The sequence below is a fragment of the Periplaneta americana genome, chromosome 10 (assembly GCF_040183065.1).
Source record: "Periplaneta americana isolate PAMFEO1 chromosome 10, P.americana_PAMFEO1_priV1, whole genome shotgun sequence".
NCBI classification, from domain to species: domain Eukaryota; kingdom Metazoa; phylum Arthropoda; class Insecta; order Blattodea; family Blattidae; genus Periplaneta; species Periplaneta americana.
In genome coordinates, this window is record NC_091126.1 from 105,526,344 (window position 1) to 105,544,805 (window position 18,462).

The 18,462-nt window shown below is 33.7% G+C and overlaps 1 long non-coding RNA gene across 1 annotated transcript; it reads left to right on the top strand.

Moving 5' to 3' along the window:
- Positions 1 to 1,078: 1,078 nt before the first annotated feature.
- On the top strand, positions 1,079 to 2,583 carry LOC138707321 (uncharacterized). Its single transcript, XR_011334170.1, has 3 exons — positions 1,079 to 1,747; positions 1,848 to 2,097; positions 2,360 to 2,583. It is a non-coding gene; the product is annotated as an uncharacterized lncRNA (long non-coding RNA).
- The last annotated feature ends 15,879 nt before the right edge of the window (positions 2,584 to 18,462 follow it).

Consider the following 18,462-nt stretch of genomic DNA (forward strand, 5'->3'; position numbering starts at 1 on the left):
TTTCCCCCATTACTACAAATGCTAGTGGATTATGGTGATTTTCTAGTTTGAAGGTTGAATTTTCTTTTGCCAACTTCGTTTCTAATTTCGATACTGACAAATACTATAAATGGTAGTGATTTTGTAACTGGTATGTTGGCAGCTGAGGCAAATATCGACAATATTTGCCGGTACTGGAGTTCCATGAAATTAAAATTGTACTAGATTTCTCAGCCGGTTACTGGAAGATAGTGAAATTCGAACTTATTAATAATTAATTAATATTAGTATTAATATTAATACATAATAGTTATTTTATGTGTAGCATTGTGGTTATAATTCAAGAATAGTCAGATAAGTACGAATAAATATAATATACTTGGGCGTGATAATGCACGTGGGTAATGGATAGAAATATTATTTCAAATTTTAATGAATTTCTTTCGTGTTTAGATTTTTATTACGATGTCAAAAAAATGAAATAGTGTGGCAGTGACTCCTCCAAGGAAGAAAATGTGTGGCATTCAGAGTACGCTTCAGAAATCTGTAGTTCACATGTATAATGAGTTGAAGAAAGAAGATAATGAAGAAGGAATTATGCTAACGGAGAAGCAATTACAAGCAGAATAGGAAAATTATTAGGAGTAAGTATTCTTAAGCATACATTTCAAAGCGGTATTCAGTTTTAGGAGTTTGAACTAATAATTTCATGATTGTGGTCAAACAAAACAAATTTTTAGGTTAGGCCTAGATGTTTAATCAAGTCAGTGATTTTCATATTGCCAAACTAAATACATTTAAGATACTGTAATACTGCAGTAGGTGATAGCTTAAATACATTTAAAAATTATACGAACAAATAATCAAACAGCACGAAAGTAAATTTCCAGTTTTCTCTTTTGGTATTAAATTAACCGTTCAGATCAGAATTTACATGCCACATCGGCCGAAGAAAATACAAATCATATTTTAATTACTAACTTGATATTCCAGCAAATATTACATGAATGTTGGCCTGTTATGGTGCTTAAAAATAATTCAGTTTTATATAATAACTATATAACATACTCTATAAAGCATAGGAACGTTGACTCTGGCTGAATAGTTTATTCATGACTGGTCTAAGTAATATTAAATATGGTGTTTCTTCAGAAAAGCTACCCCATCCAAAGTACTTGTTAAGATATAACACTCGAGAGGACGAGGACGCACTACTGGGAAACTAACCATTTCTCTTCGTCCTGGACCTCTCGCATGTTATATTGGTAATTAGTAACAAGTTTGAGGGAGGGACTACAACAATGCATTAGAATATACAGGTAAGTGTCAAAGGATTTTTGTGCTGAAAGTATTTGTGGCTGTGCACTAAAACCACATGTTCATCACTATGTACATATCACAGAAATTAATTAAACAAAATAAAATTATGCCTTCTTTGATGTAGCTTTTCTGGAGAATTACCTAAATATTAGCCTACTTAAACCTATCGTAGACCCAACCTAACATGTTGATCATTTTCTATTCATATAGCTGTAAATGTTGGTATCATGCATGAAATTTATGATATAACAATTTTTAGAAGTGTTATGTTATTGTTTGTTATTACAGCTTGGCTTTACTACAGCCACGAAAGTGATAACAAATTCAAAGAAGGGGACCCCACTTGTGACACCAGGAAAACATAGACTACGTAAACATCCAGTGACTGATGCTGATGATTTTACGAAAGATGCAATTGCGAGATTTATTTATGACAAGTTACATAAAGGTAGGGAAGTTACAGGAATTATTGTGTTGATTTATGCAATGTAATTCTGATATTAGTCATATGTATAAAAATATGGCATAATTTTCATTTATTGTTACAGGGGAAGTACTAACAGCAGCAAAAGTTCTGGAACATATGAATGATGATTATGAAACATATTTATTTAGAGTATCCTTATCATCGGTGAAAAAATTTTGAAAGAGATTAAATTTCTAAGGAGCAAAGGGGATCCTTATACACATGTACGAGAAAGTGATGTTATTCGTTTTTAAGAGAATATATAAGAAATGTGGAGCGTGAGAACCCTAAACCCGTAGTATTCTTGGATGAGACTTGGATTTTTATGAATGGTAAATTTCAATGTATTGTGAGACATTGAGTGATTGAATTTTTTACTAACAAATAGGTTAACACTTATGTGGAATATGAAATTGCAATTAATATAGGCTACTAGTAATGAATTCAGGTGGGAACAACATGTTTTGCAATTAATAGTTTCATATTATAACTAGAGGTTAGTTATAAAATTCTTGAACGGTTTTCCTGTGTTTAAAATTGTTGTGTCTCTTAGAGTGTCAATGTGAATTGCTTTTCTCTCTCTGTTTTTTTAAGTAGGATCACCCACTTATTCATGAAATAAACCAGGTGAAGTTTCCAGTGACATGAATGGTGTTATTCGTAGACCAACAAATGAGGGTGGAAGATTAGATGCTGGAACGAAAGGTGGATTTATACTCGGTAAGTTATATTGATTTATATTTTACATAAATTTGGCAAGAGTAATTTTTTTAATCAGGGTACAAAAATATAAAAATTGGTGACTAATTAAAAACGTGGGAAAGCCTTTCACCAAAGAGGATCTCATGTCATGTTATGTTATGTTACGTTTTATTTTCTTTATTTAAATGCTGTGAATTCATGTGACGTAATTATATGCCCACGTATAATTTTTATTGCTGGTGCTCATTTAATTTTTTCATGCAATTGAAAGAAAAGTCAGGACTATCATAGTGCTATGAATAGCCCTGTAGTTGAGAAGTGGGTGCAAACAGTTGTTGACCTGAGAACATTAGGGCAATGCGTTATTGTCATGGATAGTGCTGCATATCATAGCACACTTGTGAAAAATCAGCCAACAACAAAATGGAGGAAAGATCAGCTACTGGTGATTGCAACTGAATATAATAGATTTGTTGTACTAAATGATAAGAGTTGATGGTGTGAAATCACCTTTTGATATTACATTGCAATATTAATTTCCATACTTTACAGTCATTATTATTATTATTACTACTACTACTACTACTACTACTACTACTACTACTACTACTACTACTACTACTACTACTACTACTATTGCAACCGTTTCTCTTATTTCTCATAATTAGGCATGCTTATAGATGCTACTTTTTTCTTTCTGGTGAAATTGAATCTACATAAGAATCCGAAGACAACAGAGCCTTGCCAATTACTGTTCTGAAGCGGCCTTGTCTTATGTGTTGTGTCTATGTACAATTAATTCTTTCAGTTTTTTCCCCTTTAATGTAATGAAGTTGTTGGTTGATTGATACCAAGTGTTCAGCAAACCAGATGATTGAAAGCTGTGTAAAGTTAAACAGTCAAGACAATGATCCATATCTTCATTGAGATTTCAGAAATGGCTTGGGGAGATTCTGAAATATCAGTTCTTTGTAAATATTTGAGACAATCATGGCTTGTGATAATATGAGTACTGCCACTGTAGATTTTCATAGAAGTTCAGTTATTAAATTAGGTGTATTATTTTTACTATGTATTGTACTATATTTTGGTTCGCTTAATTGATGAATTATACATGCTGTAAATTGAATAGTAGACTGTAGGCCTATAGCTTAACTGATGAATTGTATGTGCTGTAAATTAAATAGTAGGCTGTATACCACAAGTGATGAATTGTTTATGCTTGTAATGTGAAGTAATTTGCATGATATTTATTATCAATTTCTGCATATTTCAACTGATTGAATTGTTTATACTTTTAAATTGAATTAACTTGCTTGCTATGTATTATATTTTATAGCTTAACTGATGAATAATTGTTTAGGTTTGTCAATTTAATAATCTGAGTGCCATGTACTTCATATTTTTAATGGAGCCACCAATGTAGCTTAGTCGGTAGACTCGTTGGCCTGCAAATTCAGAGCTGCACCCGAGGGTAGTTTGGATCCCCCATTTGGTCTGATTAGTTGGTTTCTTCTGAGGATTTTCCTCCATCGTGGAGCGGATGCCAGATGGCCTATTGCAATTTTTTCATTTGCTTTAGAATCATTCCGATTTTTGTTACCACATTGTCATGTTCTGATCTTGTTATTCTTTTAACAGTGTGGTAAGATGCAGGTATAGATAACCTTACAGTAATTTTGCTACCTTTCAGCTACCTCATTACCTCCCACTCCATAAAGTTCATGGATCCACGGAAGTACCAGTCGTCGATGTATTTCGACCATTTTGCTTAAAATATTAAAACACTGTAAAATATTGAGATTTCGTGCTGTTACGTCCAATACTGCAGCAAGAATATCTGATTTTGAATCTGATATTATGACAGCCTTCTCAGATTTATGAAGTTGATACTGGAGATTTTGTAAGCTTAAAAGTGTTCCTAAATTTTCACTATCAAAATTAGTCAGTGTTTGAAGTTAGTTAGTTAGTTAGTTAGTTAGTTGGGGTTTAAGAAGGGCGCGTCAGCTACTATGGCTATTTGCGCCCTTATCTAAAATCTTTCACTAAACACAAACACAATACAATAACCAGAATGTTTAAAAGAACTAAAAAGCGTTGTCACGGTTAAAATGGGGCAAACAAGTGTTTGAATATAATTCCCTGTAAAAGGGAATATACTGATATTGTACTACAACACCACTACATCTATGGCTTGGTAAACAGGATCCATCTATAAAAAATACTGTATGTAGTCACTCAATGACCAGTTTATTTATCGTTTCTAATGATTTTTAAAATGTCTGGAGAAGTATCACATTTCTTAACATCATCTGTTAAAGTTAACTTATATACTATTCATTTTCAAATAACTTCGGATTGTGTTTTATTAGTAAAGTTTCCCTTAATTGAGCAAGTTTGAGTTCTCCAAGTAGAGTCAAAAAGTCTGTTGGGATTTTGGCTCAGTTTATTAATATTTGTGGACTGTGATTTTTTGTTCTAGACAACCATATTATCTGCAAATGATGAGATTATCATAAGATCTATTTCTTTAGTTAGACCATCCACATTAATATTGGAAAATGTATTCCTGAAAACAACAATGTGGGAAGCCCAGATGAATCTGTCTCTATTTACATATATGTGACAATGAATCAAATAATCAAGTCACTGACCCAGTGTAACACTTTATCATGGACACCCTAAGTTTGCAATTTCTTAAGTGATTTATATCTACAGAGCCATATGATCCTTGAAAATAAATTAAAATTGTTAAGATGTTTTGTTTTCTGTTTAAAATATCTTTAATATCTTGACTAAAATTTAAAAATCTGTCCATTTGTTGAATACAATTCTCTAAAGTCAACTCAATATGATGAAAGTTAGTTACTAGATTCCAGGAACCAATTCAATCTATGAAATCATCTCTTCCATAATTTTGGCTATCATACTAGTAAGTGGTATCTGTCGATAACTCGAAAGGATATTAGTTGAATAATTGCTTTTCAAAATTGATGTTATGATAGATTTTCTCCAGACAGATATTGTATTTTGGATGAGATTACAAGATAAAAGTAGTGAGTTTGCTTGTTTGCCAACATGTTTAAGAAAATCAGCATGTGTATTGTCTGGACTTGGAGATGTTTTGGGTCTTATGTTATTAAATTAATAGTAATATTCAGTTCTTGATTAAATATTGTTATATAAAGTAGATTGTAGAATTAATATTTCTTTCAGTTTTTCCTTAATAGTCTGACGTACACAGATAAAACTAACAACCACACCACCAACTAATCTAATAGAAATTAAAATATAATTAAATGTAGAAAAAGTAATTAAAATTATAAATATACGTAATAAACCATAACCCCCTAATTTCAACAATATACTATTTTATTCCCTTTTACAGCTTGTAGATAATTATTAATTATAGTTATTACTTATTAGCATAATATTTATTGAACTTATTGGCTATTTCACTTCGTTTGAAAGATGTTATTGTGTACAAAAAGCATTTTTTGATGATCGTTTCATGCTGTATGTTGTGTATAAATCTATGATTTCTGGCCATCTGTTCTGTGTAATCCATCTTTTGTATAGAATTAATAAAATACTCTTTTGGTAGTAATTATTTTATTAATTGAGTATTTAATTTTCACCAGCTCACATTTCTTGAAACATTTGTTTTTTTCTTATTTAAATTTAGGACACAAGAGCCAAAAAGAGACTTCACAGTTATGTATCATACATTTTTTCAATGACAGACGTGGAGTTGCAGAAATAATAAGTGTAAGTGTAACATTATTAAGCAATTTACAAACAAATGCAATCTTTAAAAAGATATCTAGAAGTGAAATTACTTATGGCTTTTAAGGACCAAAATTATTTTTGTAATTTGATTTATTATTATTTCAGTTTTAGCCTAGTTGTATTATCCATTTTCTTACTAATTTCAAAAGATAAACAGAAGTTCATTCGAATTCCAACCAAAAGTCAATTGGTTATTAATTTATCTACCTTTAGGAAGTATAGTATATGTACGCTGGAATCTTTGAAGTGAAGTGACAATAATTCAATTGGTCTTGGAACAGATTTGATTCTTGAATATTATATGCTATACTTTGTTTTATATTTACGTCTAGTAACCTATTAATGCTAATACTAATAATAATGTAAAGGAATAAAAGAATAGAACATAGCAATACATTTCTCATTATTATTATTCTCATTATTATTGAAACTATTTAGAATAACCTTCCAACATTAAGGTAAAGTACGGTGAGTAAAGAAGTCATTCAGTACATAGGATCGTGATTTTACTACATGTGGTGATATCTGGTAACAGTTGGCAACACTGACAAGGCGGAAATATTTGCTGTTTGGGAATTGAACTTACGTGATCCTCACTATAGCATTGGCTGCCATTTCCACTGCTTCTATCGCGAGAGTTAATGAAAAAGTTCAACTCATCTGAATAATTTAGAGTATCTATAATGAGAGTTGACAGAATATGCGAGTTCTGTGTCCGGATGTTTACACGGCGAGAGCAGTTTTCAAGGCCTCTCTATTTAGTCTATTTAGATGTTAGAGTGAACGAGATACCTAAACTGAAAACCGTTTACACGGTGATACCACAGTCTGTGGTGATACTCAGCTATAATCTCTAGCGCTCTTCTCTAAACTTTCGCCGTGTAAACGTAGCACAACAGAATTTATGAATAAAAGAGTGAAACTAGGATATATTTTTTATGTGCACACTTCAGCACACAAAGCGGCACAGGAGTTCAGGAAAGTGAAGATTAGTTAGGAGTAACTATTGATATCGGTTTTTAAATTTAAATATACTTCCATTTGTTAATAATATAGTACAGTTAAAACAAAATTTGAAAAATGATTACAGAAAGCTATTTATTAATCAATTAATACGATGTTGAAAACCAGTAAATTAGTCGTCATCTTTGTCACAGAGAGATAAGGGCGACTGACCTGTTATGCTCTCATGCCATTTTCTTTAGGTCTTCCCAATTTCTTTCCATGTGCCTGGTAAATTAGAACTTGTTTCGTAAGTGATCTTGAATTTTCCATTAAATTATGTTTAATCTATAGTATTTTGTTCCGTAACATGGAAATAACTTTCTAATTGTATAATGTCTCTAGCATTTCCTATCATACAGTAGAATCCCGATTATCTGTGACCCTATTAACCGATTGGCGGATTATCCGACTGTCTTTCTGATGTTCTTTTCTTTCTTTCTTTCTTTCTTTCTTTCTTTCTTTCTTTCTTTCTTTCTTTCTTACGGAAATAAACATGTAAGAAACTTAGTACTATACCTTATATTATACTCCTATTTCTATACCTTATATTAATACTCCTATTTTTTCTAGAGTGTTTTATTAAAAGTCTTTACCTTTACATAGTACTACCACAGTCTAGTATATACAGTCACGAAGCTCAATACGTAGTAAATATGCATCCATAGATAGTTGCTAATCACTAGGATCGCTAGTATCGCCCCATTACAGATTATGCGAATTGGTAGGCCTACCTGCACAGTCTGTTGTTCCTAGTACCCTCATAAACTCAAGCTTCGTGACTGTATATACTAGACTGTGGTACTACTGCAAGCAATAAGAACGTTACTGGTGTTTTTCCCAACATGTAAAATAGTCACTACCTGTTTTCAAAGAAATAGTCCCAAGAACTTCCGCACAATATATAGCAAGCCTGTGCAGCATTGAGTCCTGTCATACTGCTCTAATGCCCATACTTTATAACTTCTATGCAAAATATCTTCCACGGGTGTCAAAAGTGTTTTGCTAAGTATCGAAATAAAAGTGCAAATAATAATTGAATCGGGTAATACTAAAAGTTCTAAGTCATCCAACCTTGTTTTTGGGAAAACTAAAAAACTGTTTCTTTACTTTCAGGATTTGTTTAAAAATATGAAAAAATTACATTTTAATATATGACCTAAACTTGAGCTAAATCATGACCAAAATCACTTTTTTTTCCTTCTATAAACCTAAAAAATTCAAATTAGGGTGTCTGACTTAGAACCTTTCAGTTTACTTTCAGGAAAATTAATAAGAAGTTGAAAAATTTTTAATGGAATATTTATTTTGTATAAACTGTTTTGTGTACGAACAAAAGTGTCAACTAAAACTCAGATTTTAACAAAATGTATGAGAACAAAATAAAATTGGGGTGTAAGACTTAGAACCTTTTAGTTTACTTGAGGGAAAATTAATAAGAAATTGAAAAATTGTTAATGGAATATTCATTTTGTCTAAATTATTTTGTGTACAAACAATAGTGTCAACTAAAACTCACATTTTAACTAAGTGTACTGGATAGAAACGTATTTTAAGACATTTTTTTATTTTAATCAACTTCTTGCTCCTACGCGCCGCTATCTACGCCTCCAGTGGGATAGTTTAACAACTCTTCATAAAAGTCCGTGTACGCTAGAGGTACATATGACAATAGTGATCTAATGTCTTGTACTTTTTGGGGTTTTATATGTACTTTACTTGTCTCGTACGCTAATCTCACTGGAAAAGATGGTCGAGGGTCACTGTTGTGCAATAGCTCGTACGTGTTTACTAATAACCCATCAATGTGGCTTCTTGTGGCTATGGTACCTATAACAGCTGTGTCACCACCATAAGTACAATAGATTACAGAACTTATACCAAATTGCACTTCGTTTCTTTTTCTGTACCTGTCGTCCTCTTGTTTCCTCAGATACACATGTTTTCTTGTAAAACTCTTGCCACCAGTCTTTAAAATTTTTAATGTCACCTATTTCAACTTCTACTACTGTAAACTTTCTAGATAAACTTGAAGTTATAACAATTTTGGTCAACTGATGCATGCTGTAAAATCTGTCATGTTTTCTCATAGTCCTTTCGACAATTGCGAAATCCCTATTACAGGGCAAAAAAGAATGCCCTCTGATAGGATAGAATTGTTCAATTTTCTCAAATCTCTCCGAATCTGTGAAGGCCAAAAATACACTATTAAGAGCGTGGCTTTTATTCTGGTCTCCACAGTTGTCACAGTAAACATGAACTTCTTTTATATCATTTAGTACAGAGCTAAGGTATTCGAAAACTAAAGAACAGACCTCACTAGGGCCTTTTTTTGCGATGCCTTCATTGTAAATATACAAAGTTGCATGGTTTTTCTTGACATCATGAATGCAGAATGAGTTGATATTTAGCTGTCTCAGATAAAAAGTGCCTTGTACAGGGATGACTGGCAATGAAATGTTCTGCATATAATCGAATGCAATGGCAAGAACATGATGTTTCTTTAGATTTGTCAGGATATACCTCAGACTGAAGCCGCGAATTAAACTTTTTTGATTGATTAATTCTCCTTGTATTTTCTTCATCCATTTTCAATCTCTTACTAACACTGAAATCTTACAAAACAAACTCAGCTGTCACCGTTTCAATTTACCGGGAGAACAGTCTAGCCAATACAAACGAAAAACTGCTGAGTCAGTCTGGCCAATGGAAACAAAATGGTTCTGTGTCACTGACTCAGAACGTTTTTGTTTTCACTACGCAATACAGAACTCTTATATCACCATACAAAGAGACTTGACTTAGAATATTTTTGCATACATAGTTGTATTTACCTTCAAAGAATGACTTCCCGCCATTAAGTCAATTTCGTAAAAATAGTGACTTAGAACGTTTTAGTATTCCCTGATTCAATTGAGAGGTTTGGGAAAAGAAAAACCGAGGCTCATTTCGCATCAGAATAATACGTGATTGGCGTTACAACTATACGCAACGGTCTTACTAATAAAAACTCTATATACAGACGTTTAACTGTCTTATACTTATACAATGAGTAGCTCGTTTATAAGTCGTGTGTAAATTCCTTACTAATAATCACTACATATGTCGTGTATAACAGTATAACTGTTACACAGCTACGTCATAATTTCGTCATTACTTCATTACGAAATGTAATAGAATATCTGAGGTTCTCTATTGCATCCGGTAGAGCGCTCTAGTGTGGCGTGTTAAGTATCGATAGTACAACTGGCTCTAATCGATTACCATACTATATTTTCATCAAAGAGTACAAGCTACAGCAATATTATTCTAAATATTCTATGATCTTTGGTCTGTTCTTCTGCGGTTACAAGGCAAACATCATCATCAAATTACAGTCGATACGAACAGCTGTTAGAGGGGAGGCCATTTTTTCTCTATATATAACGCTTAAACAAGGGGTTTCGTATACATAACTACTGCAAAGCAATTCCCATTGTATAGTTACAGACTGTTTATACATCCATCTCTTATGCATGGTTTATTAGTAACGTTTTCTGTCTCAACTCTGCATAAGTCTGGTATAAAACCTATACACGGTTTATTAGTAAGACAGAAAGTGTATAATGTACGCAGATCTACAACAGGAGCCTCTACTATTCCTATCCTTCCACAAAAAACCATCATAAGGAACTTCCTTGGCCCTTATATCCCGTCGTTGACAACCAGAATTAAATTAGTGAACATTTGATTCACTATCTAGCATGTTAAACACAACACTACGGAGGAATATTATGAGACTGTAGTATGGACTTATGCAAATATTTTATGGTACGGATTATCCGATTTTTTCGATTAACCGTCCAGTTCACCCCTTCATTACCAAGGATAAGAGGTTCTACTGTATAATGTAAATTCAGTACTTTTCCTCATTAACCGCATTTATGTAGTTTAATTTCTTTTTAAATATTGCTGTATGTGAATCCATGTTGCACTTCCAAATAAAAAGCTGGTTTCATTGAAACGCAATAAGTTATGATTGAAATCGATACGACTTTACATGGGACCGTCACAAATTACAAAACACAATCGTTTTCAAGTCAGCTCCGTTACAGCAAAAGCAAAGGAATATTTAAATAGAAATTTACCTGAAAATGGGAATTTATTGGACCCGGTGACAAACTTCCACCTAACTCCCTTTCTGTTGTGTTACAGATAGCAATGACTTCTATTGCTAAGGGTGAGGAAGAGAGTAGAATACTATAGTCATCATTCCAAGTGTCTTTACATGTGGAAAAATTTGGTCAAGGGCATGCTCTCTCTGAAATGCCTGTAAAGCCAGCAGATGACGATTATTACACTCGGGGAAAAGACAGGGCAAGAAATAGACAAAATTAATTTGCCGAAAGATGCAGTTCAGCTTCGCATAACATATGTTATATTATATGGAATATGTATTTTACGTCAAACTAAATCGTTTAGACTAATTGCCAGTAAGTACTTGTGAATAAAGGAATGTTTCTAGGAGAACTTCTCTATAATTGTTTACATTTGCCGAAAGATACAATTCAGCTTCTTATAACATATGTTATATTATATGGAATATATTTTACATTAAACTAAATTGATTAGACTAATTGCCAGTAACTATTTGTGAATTATCCTTCGAAGAGGTGGAAAAATTCAAATATCTTGGAGCAACAGTAACAAATAGGCCTATAAATGATACTCGGGAGGAAATTAAACGCAGAATAAATATGGGAAATGCATGTTATTATTCGGTTGAGAAGCTCTTATCATCCAGTCTGCTGTCCAAAAATCTGAAAGTTAGAATTTATAAAACAGTTATATTACCGGTTCTTCTGTATGGTTGTGAAACTTGGACTCTCACTCTGAGAGAGGAACATAGGTTAGGGTATTTGAGAATAAGGTGCTTAGGAAAATGTTTGGGGCTAAGCGGGATGAAGTTACAGGAGAATGGAGAAAGTTACACAACACAGAACTGCACGCATTGTATTCTTCACCTGACATAATTAGGAACATTAAATCCAGACGTTTGAGATGGGCAGGGCATGTAGCACGTATGGGCGAATCCAGAAATGCATATAGAGTGTTAGTTGGGAGACCGGAGGGAAAAAGACCTTTAGGGAGGCCGAGACGTAGATGGGAGGATAATATTAAAATGGATTTGAGGGAGGTGGGGTATGATGATAGAGACTGGATTAATCTTGCACAGGATAGGGACCGATGGCGGGCTTATGTGAGGGCGGCAATGAACCTTCGGGTTCCTTAAAAGCCATTTGTAAGTAAGTAAGTAACTATTTGTGAATAAAGAAATATGTCTAGGAGAACTAGGCCTACTGTATAATAATTGTTTACATTAGCTAGTGAAAAACTTTATTTTTGCTGTAGAATTCGCAATAATTGAATTTAATGACATTACTTTCATCAAGAACATGAATCTAACACGCTCTTTCACAAATGGTATGAATTTTAAATGTAGAACAATATCTGTCGCTAGAGTAATACTTCAAGCAAAAGAAAAAAAGAAGAGTGAAATTAAAAAAAATGAGAGAATAAAAAAAATACACTTATTAAAAAAATACTCGGATTCGAAGCACTAATTCTATGATCCCAAAAAAGGCATGCTCAGCGGAAAGTGTATGTCTGCGCCATAGCACATATACAACCTGCGCGTCATCAATCGGAGGTAATCGGAGGTCTCTGATTGAAAGCGCGCAAACAACTGCTCGGGGTACAACCTAATCATGCGCAGCACTATGCTGGAGCTACTCATTTCCCGGTTACCTTGTTCACAACCGAGGAATGATCTGCGAGCTCGGTCTGCCGTTTTCAAGAGAATACAGAGATCTACTGCTTAATTGGCGTGAGGATATAATAATAAGACGACTGAATTATGAACATGAGTAAAATGCGTTTCATTTAATTGATAAGAATAATTTAAGTTTATCTTTCATTTCTTTATATTTGATTTGTGTTGGGAGATAAAATTTAATTAACGCACATGACTTTGGATAATTTTTTCGCTAATTTCTATTTTTAGTTCATTAACACCTTGTTTCTTGCTCAGGACATACGCACGTAATGTTAGGAAACACGTCAATAGCAACAAATATAAAGTGGCTCGTGATAGAAAACAGTCACAATTAGTGCAAGAAATCACACCTTCAGCAGTAAGTGAAGAACAATTTTTTTTTAAGATTTATGTGAATCGTTCATTACAGCCAATATTCCTCTTCAGAAATTACAAACTTAAAAACTCGGAGGTTTTCTAGAAAGGTTACTGAGAGAACAATTCCAACGCCTACAACATTACGGCACAACTACGTGCAACGAACATATGACAAACATATGAGTGAGATAAGAAATTCATTGCAAACGCAAAAAAATGGGTTTCTATTGACGAGACCAGAGATTCCGTTGGTCGACATGTTACAAATGTGATTGTAGGTGCTTTAAATGGGAAAGATGGTGATAGGCCGTACCTGCTCTCATGTGATAAGGTAGATGTAGTGAATTATAATTATATCTATATGCATCATCTTTGACACAGCTTTTAAAATGTTTTGACCATCTTATATACAATATGAGAATGTGTTGTTAGTTACAGATGCAACAAGCTAGTCTGTATAGCTCAATTGATGAATTGTATATGCTGTAAATTGTATAGTAATCTATATAGCTCTATTGATAACTTGTTTGTGTTTGTAATTTGAAGTAGTTTGCATTATATGTATTATCAATTTCTGTATATCACAACTGGTTGAATTGTTTATGCCTTAAATTTAATTAACCTATTTGTTTTGTATTATACATATAGCTCAACTGATGAATAATCGTTTGCGTTTATAAATTTAATAATCTGATTGGCTATGTATTGTATACTTTTAGTAGAGCCATCGATGTAGCTCAGTCGGCAGACTCGCTGGGCTGCTGATCCGGAGCTGTGTTCGGGTTTGGGTTGGATCCCCCTTTGGTCTTTGGTTTCTTCCGAGGTTTTCCACAGCCGTGGGACTGAAGTCGGATGGTCTATGGCGAGTCCTTGCCATCAACCCCTTTGATTTGATTACCCCCCTTTGATTTGATTACCTGGTTGGATTTTTCCGAGGTTTTCCCCAACCAAAAAGGAAATGGCGGGTAATATTTTGGCGAATCCTCGGACCTCACCTCATCTCACTACATCTCGCCAAAATATTGTAAAAAATTGCACAAAATTGTGAGAATTTTAGAAAATTACTAAATTGTAAAACTATAAAAATTTGTAAAAATTGTAATTGTAATATTGTAAAATTTTGACTTGTTCCACATCTTAAAGCTTCATCGCTCATGTAAGATCTATGGAATAAAAGAAATGAATGAATGAATGAATGAATGAATGAATGAATGAATGAATGAATGAATGAAAGAATGAATGAATGAAAGCTACATGGTGAAGGCGGGAAAAAATACTAATACAACGGTATCCAAGTTTGATATATCGTCGGATTATGAGTGTAAACCTGCTAAATCCATTTTTTTAAATCTAAAATGACATTTTATAACCATTCGAAAGGGAACGAGACGACGAATCGCGTAGGAAAATTAGCTATGTACAATTCAACTCGTAAGCGTACATAAACGCGTGATGAGTAAAACATCCAAATCCACTTCGTTCAAAGCTCGCTGCTAACTCCACAGCGACTGTCCGTGTGGATAGTGTGTTCGATCTTTGTTCCTATCCTCGTGCAGTCAAACAAGTTTTGGGTGTTTTTTCCTGTTATTCAAGTTTTATTGACTGAAATATTGCAGATGGGTGTATAATTGTGATTACTCAATTACTCTTTAGTGTCAAAGTAATTAGAAATTCAGTTCGTTTTAGATTTAATTTTTTTTATCTTCTAGGTACTGAGATTCGTGGTTTTTTCGATGCATTTCGGTACTTAGCAAATACATTTCATAATGTTTGCCGCTACATATATCATTACTTATTTTACTATTTTATTTGATTTACGTTTTCTGCGACACGAAAATGGGGTTTCTATTATTCTAGATGTCTTGAAACAATTGTAACTATCTCTGGCAAGGCAACGTCGTTAAAGAACAAAAGTTATTTTAGGTTGAACACACTCAAAGGGAAGCAGACTGCATCCATCACACAGTTGAACGGACTCTTAAAACAAAAACATCAGTGTAGCAGCAGATTACATAGAAATCTTAAAAAAATTCGATGAGGTTATATTTTATAAGACCATTCGCCCTAGTCGTGATAGAGGCGATCCTAAGGTTACTGACATAAGAGCACTTAGCTACACTCCAAATGGTGACATATTATTGAAATTGAGTTTCCATATGATTGGGAAATATATAATACCGCAAAGAAAATCGACATCAAACAGACTTATAAAATCTTCACCAACACAGAAAGAAGATCAGTGTAAGAAAGTTTGAAGTCTTGCAATATTTAAAGAATATTTTACCAGGAGATAACCTCCAATATTATGACCAATTAGGCCTACCTCATGATTGAACTAAATAGAAACTGAAAAGAATTTAGAGTTAACGAATTAGATAAATTAACTATTATTCAGTATAACGTTTTTTAGTTTGACTTTCTTACGTTTATGTAATATTTTTCATTTTGAATGTTTTGAGAATTAGAATAGGAAAGAAGAACATTTTCAGTTAACTTTTAAGAAAGAGTATTTCATAACAATAATAGAGAATGTTTATTTGCCGTTGTATTTTCCTTTCAATCTTGTTAAGTATGTCTGGAATAGAAACTTTTTTAAGAAAGACTGAAAGAATGTCAAAGGTAAGTTGGGTGTGTGTAAATTATGTATTTTTAAGGCTTTTATGTGTTAAATATTCGTTTTAAATACTAGAAATTACTGTGGTAAATACTGTAAAACAACAGTTTTCATTAATTAGCTTAATTTTCTTGAAAAAAAAACCTCCTAACTCCATACTTTAAAAAATCCCTAGCTGTAAAAACCTGCTAAATTACAAAAATGAATGTAAATAAAAATACATTATATTGTAACATTTCTTTTTTATCTATTAATGAACAGAATCAAAATGTGTACTACCTGTACTTCGGATTTGGTCCTAAAGTTTCAGGGTTAATTTTTAATCAGTTTTTTGTTTCCCCTGTAAAATTACCTTTTTGTAGTTAGCAGGTTTACACCCTAAGCCAACGATATATGAAGAGTCCACTGCAAGAATGATGGATGTCACTTTCTTGTCGGAAATGAACCAAGACTGTCAATGCATAGCTTAAGATATATAGAATGTATATAGAGAGTTATATAGCATTAACACTGATAGTCATTGTCCAGTAATGATCGGAAAATCACGGTTAAGCTTTGAGCGCTAAGCATTTCAAACTTTCAATTGCTTTTCCTACAAAATATATTCCAAATTACATCCATCATTCTTGCAGTGGACTCTTCATATGTAACATGTCTTGCACATACGTACTAAAGACTAGCAGAAAGAGTGAGAATAAAATATAGTAATGTTGATAAGCTTATTTCGAATGTGAAAGAAGTATTTGTTAAAGCACCGTCCAGTCTCTCTAAATTCAAAAAGCAATATTCTGGCGTTCTGCTATCAAAATTTCCAATTATTATCCGATGGGGTTCGTGGTTGGAAGCGTGCAAGTACTACTGTGAACATTTTCAATCTGTAAGAAATGTCATGTCCTTTGACGCAGAAGATGCTGTTGCAATCAGCATATCCCAAGAACTGTTCAATGATTCAGTTATTGAAAATGATATGAGTCCCATTACGTCAAAATTTGGGTTTTTAAGTTCTTCCATTAAAGCCTTAGAGACACCTGGTGCAAAACTAGTTGTTCAAATGAAGATTAAGGGGAAAAAAGGGTATAAGTCCACTCTTACAAGTGAAGTACCCCGGCTCGAACGGCTAAAACCGAGTGTAAATGCGTTTAATACACAGAGCTGTGCTTGTTCTACCCCCCCATCAAGTTTATTTATCTGTAAAACTCCGCAGTCGTGTACAATCAATGAATGAAGAATAACGAATCTAATAACTAGAGAAGCATAAATCGCTGAAGAAACAACACCGTGTAACAGAGAGTTATGACAAGTAGATCCACAAAATACATAAATGAGGTATTATGTACTAAGAAGCTACACGGCATTTGCTTTAAATAATATAAGAGAATAGGGTATTTCAAAAGTCAGTTCAAACATTAAACCGCTATAAATATTATAATGTGAGATAGGAAAAAAAAATAAAACAAAAACAAAAACATCACAGTGTTGAACAAACAACGGAGTTTGCAAAACATTGGGAAGATTTCCGCCGTTCTCTTGTTCAACGTACAGCATTCTGTCTGCTACACCATGCACAGCATTTTGCAGATAATGTCTTGGAATATTGGCAATTTCTTGCGAGATGGCATCTTTCAGTTGCAGTAGGGTTGTTGGATATGTGAGGAAAATTCGTTCATTAAGGTAACCCCACAACCAAAAGTCGGCCGGATTGAAATCTGGAGATCGCGGAGGTCACATTGTTGGAAAGTGCCTACTGATGACACGATCGCCAAACATCTGCGTAATGAATTGTTTTTCAGGATAAAGATGTGGGGTGGAGCGCCATCCTGCATGAAGATTATGTTTTCCATATCGTGATTCCTCAGTCTAGGGATGACGAAGTTCTGTAACATGCTGTAGTAGCGCTCTCCGTTTACTGTAACAGTCTGTCTTATTCCATGATTGTCCACACCTTTAGAGTAACGGTTAGCGCGTCTGGACGGGAAACCAGGTGGCCCGGGTTCGATTCCCGGTTAGGTCAAGTTACCTGGTTGAGGTTTTTTCCGGGGTTTTCCTTCAACTCAATCTGAGAAAATGCTGGGTAACTTTCGGTGCTGGACCCCGGACTCATTTCACCGGCATTATTACCTTCATCTCATTCATACGCTAAATAACCTAAGATATTGATAAAGTGTTGTAAAATAACCTACTAAAATAATTAATGGTGGAGTTAACAAGCGCAATTAAGGTTCGTTTTCCGACCAAATTCATCAGTAGGAACTTTTCAGCCACGTGGCCTCCGCGATCTCCAGATTTCAATTCGGCCGACTTTTGGTTGTGGGGTTACCTTAAAGAACGAATTTTCCTCACACATCCAACAACCCTACTGCAACTGAAAAATGCCATCTCGCAAGAAATTGTCAATATTCCAAGACATTATCTGCAAAA